Source organism: Vicugna pacos, unplaced genomic scaffold (assembly GCF_048564905.1).
Source record: "Vicugna pacos unplaced genomic scaffold, VicPac4 scaffold_122, whole genome shotgun sequence".
Classification (NCBI taxonomy): domain Eukaryota; kingdom Metazoa; phylum Chordata; class Mammalia; order Artiodactyla; family Camelidae; genus Vicugna; species Vicugna pacos.
The window spans coordinates 9,416-18,256 of NW_027328802.1; the positions used below are offsets into that span (position 1 = coordinate 9,416).

General features: G+C 45.7%; 1 long non-coding RNA gene across 2 annotated transcripts; it reads right to left on the reverse strand.

Moving 5' to 3' along the window:
• Positions 1 to 225: 225 nt before the first annotated feature.
• LOC140695018 (uncharacterized) lies at positions 226 to 5,421 on the reverse strand. 2 transcript variants are annotated; one of them, XR_012070696.1, is made up of 3 exons: positions 5,197 to 5,421; positions 4,593 to 4,726; positions 226 to 501 (listed from the first exon to the last, which is right to left on the reverse strand). It is a non-coding gene; the product is annotated as an uncharacterized lncRNA (long non-coding RNA). The 2 variants fall into 2 exon arrangements; XR_012070695.1 differs by having other exon boundaries at positions 4,593 to 4,732; positions 5,197 to 5,382.
• Between the last annotated feature and the right edge of the window lie 3,420 nt (positions 5,422 to 8,841).

Here is an 8,841-nt window from a genome sequence, read left to right on the forward strand (position 1 = left end):
CCCAGAATTTTCGGGGTCCCCATCCAGCCACTTGGACTTGGGCAAGATGAAGAGTGACTCAGTGAAGTCGTCGATCCTCTTCTCCACCACCCGCAGTCCTCGTAGATTGAAGGCCACATCGGTGTGCGGCTGCTCGGCCACCTCCCCATACAGCACAAAGACAAAGAGCTGAGAGTCGTAGAGCGTGGTGCCATACAGCTCCTCTGTGCGTGGAGCTTCTAGAAGGTCTTGGCCAAGAGGCAGTCAGTAATGGTGACAAGGCCCATGACATTGCGGTGGGTCTGGAAGTCACTCCATCCATTCTCGGGCGCATAGAGATACCTATAGTAGATACAGAGTGCCCACTGGGAGCCGCACGGTCTGATCTGGCTCACCAAGGAGATTCCATTATAGATGCAAAAGAAATTCTCTAAGATGATCCCCACGGGTTGGACCACAATCGGGAGAGTCTGGTGGTCCTCAGCGCACTGCACGTAGTCAGGGGCGTTCATGTTGCAGGCCCTGCCGAGAAGGGAGGGTAAGTCGATGTACATACTGTGCTGTGGGCTGCGGGCCTCACTGGGATGCGGCGACCTGGTGTGCACCAGCCAGAAGGCAAGGGAAGTCCAAGCAAATCGGGGATAATTTTGTCCTCAGCATCTGCACATGGCTACTGAAGCTCAGATCACATTACCCAGCTTTTGGTCTAGGCTTCCATCCCCTGCAGAAAAGGATCATTTCTTGTTTTCTGTTTCCAAGCACCTAGGCAGGCCCTGATGCAAAGTCGGTGCTCAAAACTGCTGAATAAATGAATGAATAAAGGAACTGCTTCCCCACCCCTCAGCAGGATATAATGAAAAGAACCATAGTAGGATCAAAATATCTGGATTTCAACGCCAATTTATTTGAACTCCTAAGGTGCAGAATAATGGGTAAGAAAACTTGCTTTGGGGAGGAGGGTACAGTTCAGTGGTAGAGCACGTGCTTAGCATGTTCAAGGACCTAGGCTCAATCCTCAGTACCTCATTTTAGAAAAATGAAACAAATAAATAAACTTAATTAACCCCCTCAAAAAATATTTTCTCCATTCAAAATTCAAAAAAAACCACCTTGCAATTGACACAACATTGTAAACTTGACTATACTTCAATTAAAAAAAAACTTCTTGCCTTACAAGAATATATCTGGATTATGGAAGTTTGCAAATGTAAAATGCCTAGGGTACCACCTGCATAAGAAGAAGGAACTGTACAAATGTACTATCCCTCATTTATGAGCTATTTTTCCTTTGGGGAGATTATAACCTCTCAGAGATATTTTTCTCATATTAAAAAAAAAAAGAAAAAGAAAACATTACCTGATTCTCCATACTGCTGAAGAATCAGATAACCCTATGAAAGCATCTGACCCACAGAGTTTATTCAATAAATGTTTGTTGAATGAATGAATAAACAAGCAAAGTGAATGCTGCTCCCTGCCACAGACCATCATAATGGTACTGCTTGGAAATGCCAAGCCCACGTTCCACCCAAATCTTCACTAACCATGTGGGTGACCTGGGCAGACCTGTGTGCTTCTCTCAACACCAGTTTATTCATAAATAGAAATGAGGGCAATAACACAAACCTAAAAGGGTTAGTGAGTCACGAATGAATAGTACCCCAACTTTGCAAGATGGAACTATTAAAGAAAATTGGGCAAAGAGTCCATAGGCCCTCTCCATATTATCTCTTACAACTACATGGGAATCTACATTACATCTAAAAATAAAAAGTCTATTATTTTAAAGAGGCTATTGAGTTTAAATCAGCTCACCGTCTCAAATAAGGAACACACAGTACAAATAAGAGAATGCGCAGCCCATGAGATGCACTCAGTAAATATTCCCACTGAACCCACTGGTCCCTCCAAATTCAGAGCATGAGGATGTGTCCTCGTGGCCAGAGGCCACTGCACCTGAAGCTAAAAAAGCTAATGGTCCCCACTTTCAAAAGCCCCTGCCACCAACCTAGGTCTAATTTTGTATTTGTAATTTTTTTTCTTTTTATAAAATAGAAATCCCCAATTGCATAGCCTTCAGGTCACCAAAACCTGACCACAGAGATCATGATGGCAACCCTCCTTGGTGAAACAATAAAATGAAAAGCCATTTCCACAAGACCTGTGTGTAAATCTACTAGGGAACTTCATCCTGGACTGAGAGGAAGAGGACTGAGGAGGAGGGGGCAATCTGAGGCACACAGACCCATGGGCCACCTGTCCCACGATGGACATTACACTCAACCCTCACCCTCCAGGAACTTCAAAATACACACAGACAGAGTGATGTGGACAATATATATGTATTTTTAAAGAAATTCCGACTCTCTAGCAGGTCTTGTATCTACCGAGACACAAATGGCTTATGTGTATAATGTTTCACAAAAGCCTTAAAACATTACCACCCCAACTTGACACATTAAGAAACTAGGGATAGAGGTTTATCACATTGTGCAAGATTAGAGAGTTGCCACATCAGACACTGTATTTAAACCCAAGCCTTTGCTCCAGTGCTCACACAAGAAAGTGTGACATACTGCCCCTTTCCTGCCCTCTCCCTGCAATAAATCTCTGAAGAGTCTTTTCTGTGCCACGTGGAATCACAATCACATCAATTTACCACAAAGAGCTATGTGACTCCTTGGAGGACGTGTCAAAATCTAAAGGGTTGTGATGGGAGGAGAGATTTGAATTTTCTGTTTCTCAAAGGAAACACGGCTTTAAAAGAAACTGAAAAGCACTTATCTAGTCTAAGCCCTCATTGTGCAGAGAAGGAAATGGAGGCTCAGAAGAGATGAGGAAAGGGACTTATTAACAAATATTGCCTCAGTGCAGCACCAAGCCAGCCCTGGGCCCTTCTGGGGGAGTACCTGGAAGGCCCAGGAAAATGATTGTTAGAAAAAGGAAAGAGAAGAAGCATACAAGGCCCTGTCTCTACACCACCATACCATGAAGTTCCACCAAATTATCCAGTATTGGGTGCAGCCAAAATTTAGGTGGGCTAAAGAGGTTATAGAAACCTGGAAGTCTCAACCATAGTGGAAATTCCAACATTTACTGTTTTTTTCCAAGTTCAAGCATCAGTTCAGTGGGCGCTCCATACGAGGGACTACACGAGGCCTGGAGTTCTCCCAAATACAGATCTCTATTATCACGTGTGCAAACCACACACAGGCCCACCAGAAGAAAAACGCCCACACATAAGATGGAACTACTGAAACAGAAAAGAGCCAACCAGCATATATTGCTAGCAAAAACGGTGCTGCTAGAAATAGACTCATGGACATAGAAAGCAAACTGTTGTTAGCAGGCAGGAAAGGGAGGATTAACAGATACACATTAATAAATATAAAATAAATGACAAGGACCTACTATATAGCACAGGGTACTATTTTCAATTTCTTGTAATGAGTTGCAGTAAAAACAATCTGAAAAACATTTATATACATATGCATAAGCTTATAACTGAATCTCTGCTGTACATCTGAAGCTAACATGGTAAATTTACAACACTTCAATAAAAAATAATTTTATATAATAAGTAAAAATAAAAGCAACGCCATAAAAAAAAAAGTAAAAGAACACGGTAATCCCCTTAGCTGTAGGTGGTGGAGAACTCTGCAAGCACCAAGTCCACTCGAATACTCCAGCACTGGCGGTCACTCATTCTAACCATCAGAGAATCACTTGGCTTCTACGAGGTTACTTTTCTCTTCAGTGAAAGGCTACAGTTGCATCTAATGATGTATTGAATCTCATCATTCACAAACCCAAGAATTAATGAGGATTTCCCATAGGCCTGGCTCTGGACAGATGAAAAGATAGGGTCCCAGATATATTCATGTGTAGAAGAAGTTTATGCCATAAAGACATTAATTCTTCCTGCTTTGATAGACAGATTCATTGCAATTCTGATTAGAATTCCTCCCAGATATTTCATGGAATGTAACAAGTTAATTTATGGTCAGGAACAGCCAAGAAACTTCTTTAGAACCACCACTGGGAAGGGGTGGATAGGTCATGCATTTCAACTGGTCTTTCTGATGTGATGAAAACGTTCTGGAATAATAATGGTTGCACAAATGTGAATATGCTAAAAGCTGCTGAATTGTAACATTCAAGTGGGTGGACTTCATGGTGTGTGAACAATATCACAATAAAGCTGTTATATGAAAAAATCCTTCTTGCCAATTATTTTTCCCTCTATACTACTAGTCTGTCCCACAATTTAAGTAAAACAAACAAACAAAAAAAACAAAACAAACCAGATTTTGCCAGGAGCTCTTTAGGAGTGCAATGTCCCTGGGTCTCCAACGCCTCAGGTTGTGCTGTTCCTGTTAACACACAATAGCTGGGCTGCACTAGTTAGGGACTATAAGTATCTTTTTAAGATCGACGGTCTCACGTTTCACCCTGGGAGAGTGAATGATGGAGGATGAGACAGCCTCATGCCTTCAGCTCATTTTTAACTGAACCAAGCCCTGCTTTCACCACTGTAATCCCTCTCAGTATAAAAACATGTGACATCAACAAGCACCGCCATCATAACACCTGAAAGTGTTCAAGGTACTTACCTGGGGCAGAAATCCTGATCAAGGAGACAGAAGCTCCCTCAGCACTGCCGCTCCCTTTTCCCGACTCCACCAGGAGAAGCTGGGAGTTACAGCCGCGGGCTCTCAGCCTGGGGAGCAGCGCCCACGCCGCTAATCTGGACCTCAGGGATCGGGAAAGGGAGAGGAAGGCAGCCCGGGGGTCGCGGGGCAGGGAGAGCGGGGTGGGGGACGCGGGCTGCAGCCCCGCTCGGAGGCCAGCCCCAGCCTCAGCCCAAGCCGCCCGCCCCGTCCGGGTGTGCAGACCCCGCCCGCCCGGGACACAGCCCGCCCAGTGGTGGGGACGGGTCGGCGGCCTAGGAGAGGAAGCCCGGGAGGGGAGGACTCGCGGGCGGGAGAGGGGAAGCGGACGCCAGCCGCGGACTGAGGGGAGCCCGGCTGGGCCAAGAGTCGCAGGGGCACACCTGGCCCTGGACAGCTGTGGCCGGGGCGCCGGGGCAGGTGGCGCGGGCAGAGGGGTCTGGCCCGAGCAATCCAGCTGAACACACGCTGACTGGCGCCCTGGGGGGCTGTGACACGCCGACCGCCCTCCCGCAGCCGCCTCACCCCTTTCCCGATATCCCCTCACCTTGCACTTCCACAGCCAGAGGCCCCGGCCCCAGGCAGTAGCCAAAGGCCTACAGGGCGACAGAGCTGAGAAGCCATTGGGGCCGATCCCCGGCTCGGAGCTGGAGCTTCCAACCCGCGGTCCAGCTGGCAGCAACTGCGCATGCGCAGGAGGGCCAGCGATCCGCTCTGGGTCCTGAGAGAGAAGGGGAACCGAGGGAGGGAGAATAGGGGAGGAGGAGGGGAGGCGGGGAAAAGTGGAGGGAGACACATGGACAGGAGGAGCAGAGGGAAGGCAGTTATCTGGAATTGGGAGGGGAGTAACAGAGATGGGGAGAAAGCGTTTTACCTCTTGTGGCACCCCGAAGGAGGCAGCAGTCCTGCCTATACACCCTTCTCTTACCCGTCATTGCCCACAGCTCATATTTTACGTCCCTGGCCCAGCCCTCCAGCTAAGGTCTCTGCAGAAACCCTACGGGTATCATACCCGTTGCCCCCACAAGGAGCTAGGTTTACTGTTGCTCAGGGAACCAAGCACCCGCAGGTGTTGTTTCTCAGAACTACCTTGGGAAGAGTACATATTCCCCTTTTACACGCTGGGAAACAGGCAGGCACGATCTCTGCCTTAGCTCCACTGTCCCAAATGTTGGGCTGGCAGGGAGCGGGAGGTAAAATGTCAGAGCCCCAGAAGGAGCAGACTGCCTGAGTGTTGGTGTAGAGTCCCCATCCCTCCTGGGTAAACCACACCCCAACCTCGGGGAATAATCAAGGGCTCACCGTAGGCCCCTGTGTGTGGGAGAGCTGCCCTCAGTCCCAGTGTCCAACTTGCTAGGTAGGTAGAAGTGTTATTGAGTCCAAATTCATTCTCCTCAGTGCAGGACAGGCCAGTAAGTTGGGAGACCAAGTGTTGGGGCATGGAATAGCAAGTTTCTGTAGACCTAGATGGCAAACTAATGTCCTGGAAAACCATCTCCCCAAGTCAGAATTCAGGCTGCTTTCCTATGTGCTTGGTTTTTGCAAACTTCTTGGTGTAGGAATTCCTTCTTGTTAGAATCCTTTGTTCTTGCAGCTATCTCCCTGGGTCAGATCCCTGTAAACCTCTAACAAAACAAACGTTATTTTCTATTCTGCAACGTGTTATCTTTATATGATTGGAAAAGTGTTAAATACCCGTAAAGGTCAGAGCCTTCAGAATAGGCTCTCCTGTATATTTTAGGCTCTAGGCAACATTGTTTTACAAGCAAGAAGAAGCCTAGGAGACAGAGCACAGGGTTAAAGTCAAAGGAACAGATCTAATATGGAGTCAGATTTCTTCTTTTCTATTACTGTGGCAGAAGCCACTTGAGGATTTAAATCCCTTAAAGTTAAAAATAAGTAAAACTTTAAAGGAATTTACATACATTGGTGGGAACTTGCATAGCATATCTGGAAAAGCACACAAAGGATTGTAAACATTGGCATCTCCAGGGAGGCGTGTAAGAACAGAGGATGAGGGAAAACTTCTTTCACTTGAGTATTTTTTGCTCTGTTTGAATTTTTTTAACCATATGCATATATTTCTTTTTCAGTTAAAATAAATGTGTAATGGAGCAAAGGAGTAACTAGTTCAGCAAATACAGCAGCCATAGACGCACTGAGTCATCATTTTCGATTTAAGCCAGGAAGCATTGATTGTCTCTCTCCTATGTGCCCAGTGCTGTTTTAAAACTTTTTTATATATTTTTTTTATAAAATAATAACATGCTATCCCTCACCCCTGCTCAGGGCTGGTGGGAAACCAACTGAGTTTTTATTGAGTTGTTTTCCAAGGAGTAGAGATGAGTTATAAACAGAACACAACTTCAGGGCAAAACAGGCGGACTGGTTTTCCAGCAGGCCAGATAGCGATGACGGGTTTTCAATAGAGGCGCACAGAGGCTGAGAGAGAAAGCCTCCAGGACCCTACAGAAAGCTGCCCACAGTGCCTTCTCCATGGCACTACTGAAATAGGAAAGAACAAATCTTAGCTCCACAATGCAAAACACAGTGGCATTCTCCACTGTCTTCGTCAGTCTGGGATTCTGTAACAAATTACCGTGTGTCGGGTGGCTTAAACAACCAGCATATTCCTTATGGTTTGGAGGCTGAGGCTTTCAAGGTCAATGTATCTGGGAGAGGATTGCCAGCTCGAAGATGGCTGTCTTCCCACTATCTTCATGGCCCAGAGAGGAGAGAGAAGCAAGCACTTTGGGGCCCTGTATAAGAACACTAATACCATTCATGAGGGCTCTACTCTCATGACCTCATTTTATCCTACTAATCACCTCCCAAAGGCCCCGCATCCCTATATCATCACCCTGGGAGATGAGGTTTCGACATATGGATTTTGAGGGGATGCATTCAGTCCACACATCGGCTAACTCTCCCAAACATGCAGTCATCAAACCTGTAGCTAATTTCAAAATAATGTTTATATCTCTCTGCCCATTTCCATTCCTACATCTACTAACACTGAAGCCCTGCTACATTTTATTTCTTATTTTCCTTGTGAGGTTTAATTGATTCCTCTAACTCCAAGGATTCGCTCACTCCAGTCTGCTTGACAGCCCTGCCAGGTAGGTCTTCCTTAAAACACCTTCCCACTTCACCTGGTTGTTTTTTAGGTGTAAATGTCAGAATTCTCTCCACACCCCATCCTAGACCTTTAATCCCTTACACTACCACTCACTATGTTATTTTCCTATTACCACTGTAACAAATTCCCATAAGCTTAATAGCTTAAACCAGCACAGACTTATTAGCTTATGGGATGTCAGAGATCCAACACAGTTCTCATTGGGATAAATTCAAGATACCAGCAGGGTTCCTTCCTTCTAGAGGGTCTAGAAGAGAATGTTTCCTTTTTTTTTCCAGTTTACAGAGGTCACCCACCTTCCTTAGCTTGTGCCCCTCAACTTCCTCCATTTTCATGGTCAGCAGCCTTTCTGAACATTGCTCCATCGCTACACCTCCCTCTGATTTTAAACTCAGCTGGGAAATATCCTCCATTTTAAGGACCCCTGTGATTACATTCAGCCCACCTGGACAATCCAGACTACTCACCCTATTGTCTCATCTCAGGATCCCCTTGTCCCATCCCACTCAGGCAGTATGTATGTGGCTGTGACATTCACCTTGTGTAACATTTCCTCATGAGCAATTTATGGTTCAAGGCACTTATAAGTGACTTTTTGTTTTTCTTCCTTATCCTTTCTACATTCAGTTTGTCTGGTGAGATTATATGAATCCTTTTTATTTGTGCCCCTGCACTAATCTATAATAATGTATCATGGGTTTAAAGGCTAACTAATAGACAATTTAGGAGACAGAAATCCTCTAAGATTTTTAATCCTAAAATATCTGTCATCCCTTTTGCCATGTACAGTAACATGTCACAGGTGGCTACCCTGTGGCCGGGGAGGGACATGATTCTGCCATCACACTCCCCTCATTCTCACCAATGTGCTGATCAACTAACCAAGGATCTATGCTCTCCAATTCACTCACTTCCTCCTCCTTTCCATTGACTATCCTGTTCCCACCGCTTCCTTCATTCACCACATCAGGATTTCATGACCACATTCTCCCCTAAATGAAATGGGTATCTTGCATCTAATGTCTGACAGCTGTTCTTATTGTATATGCACAC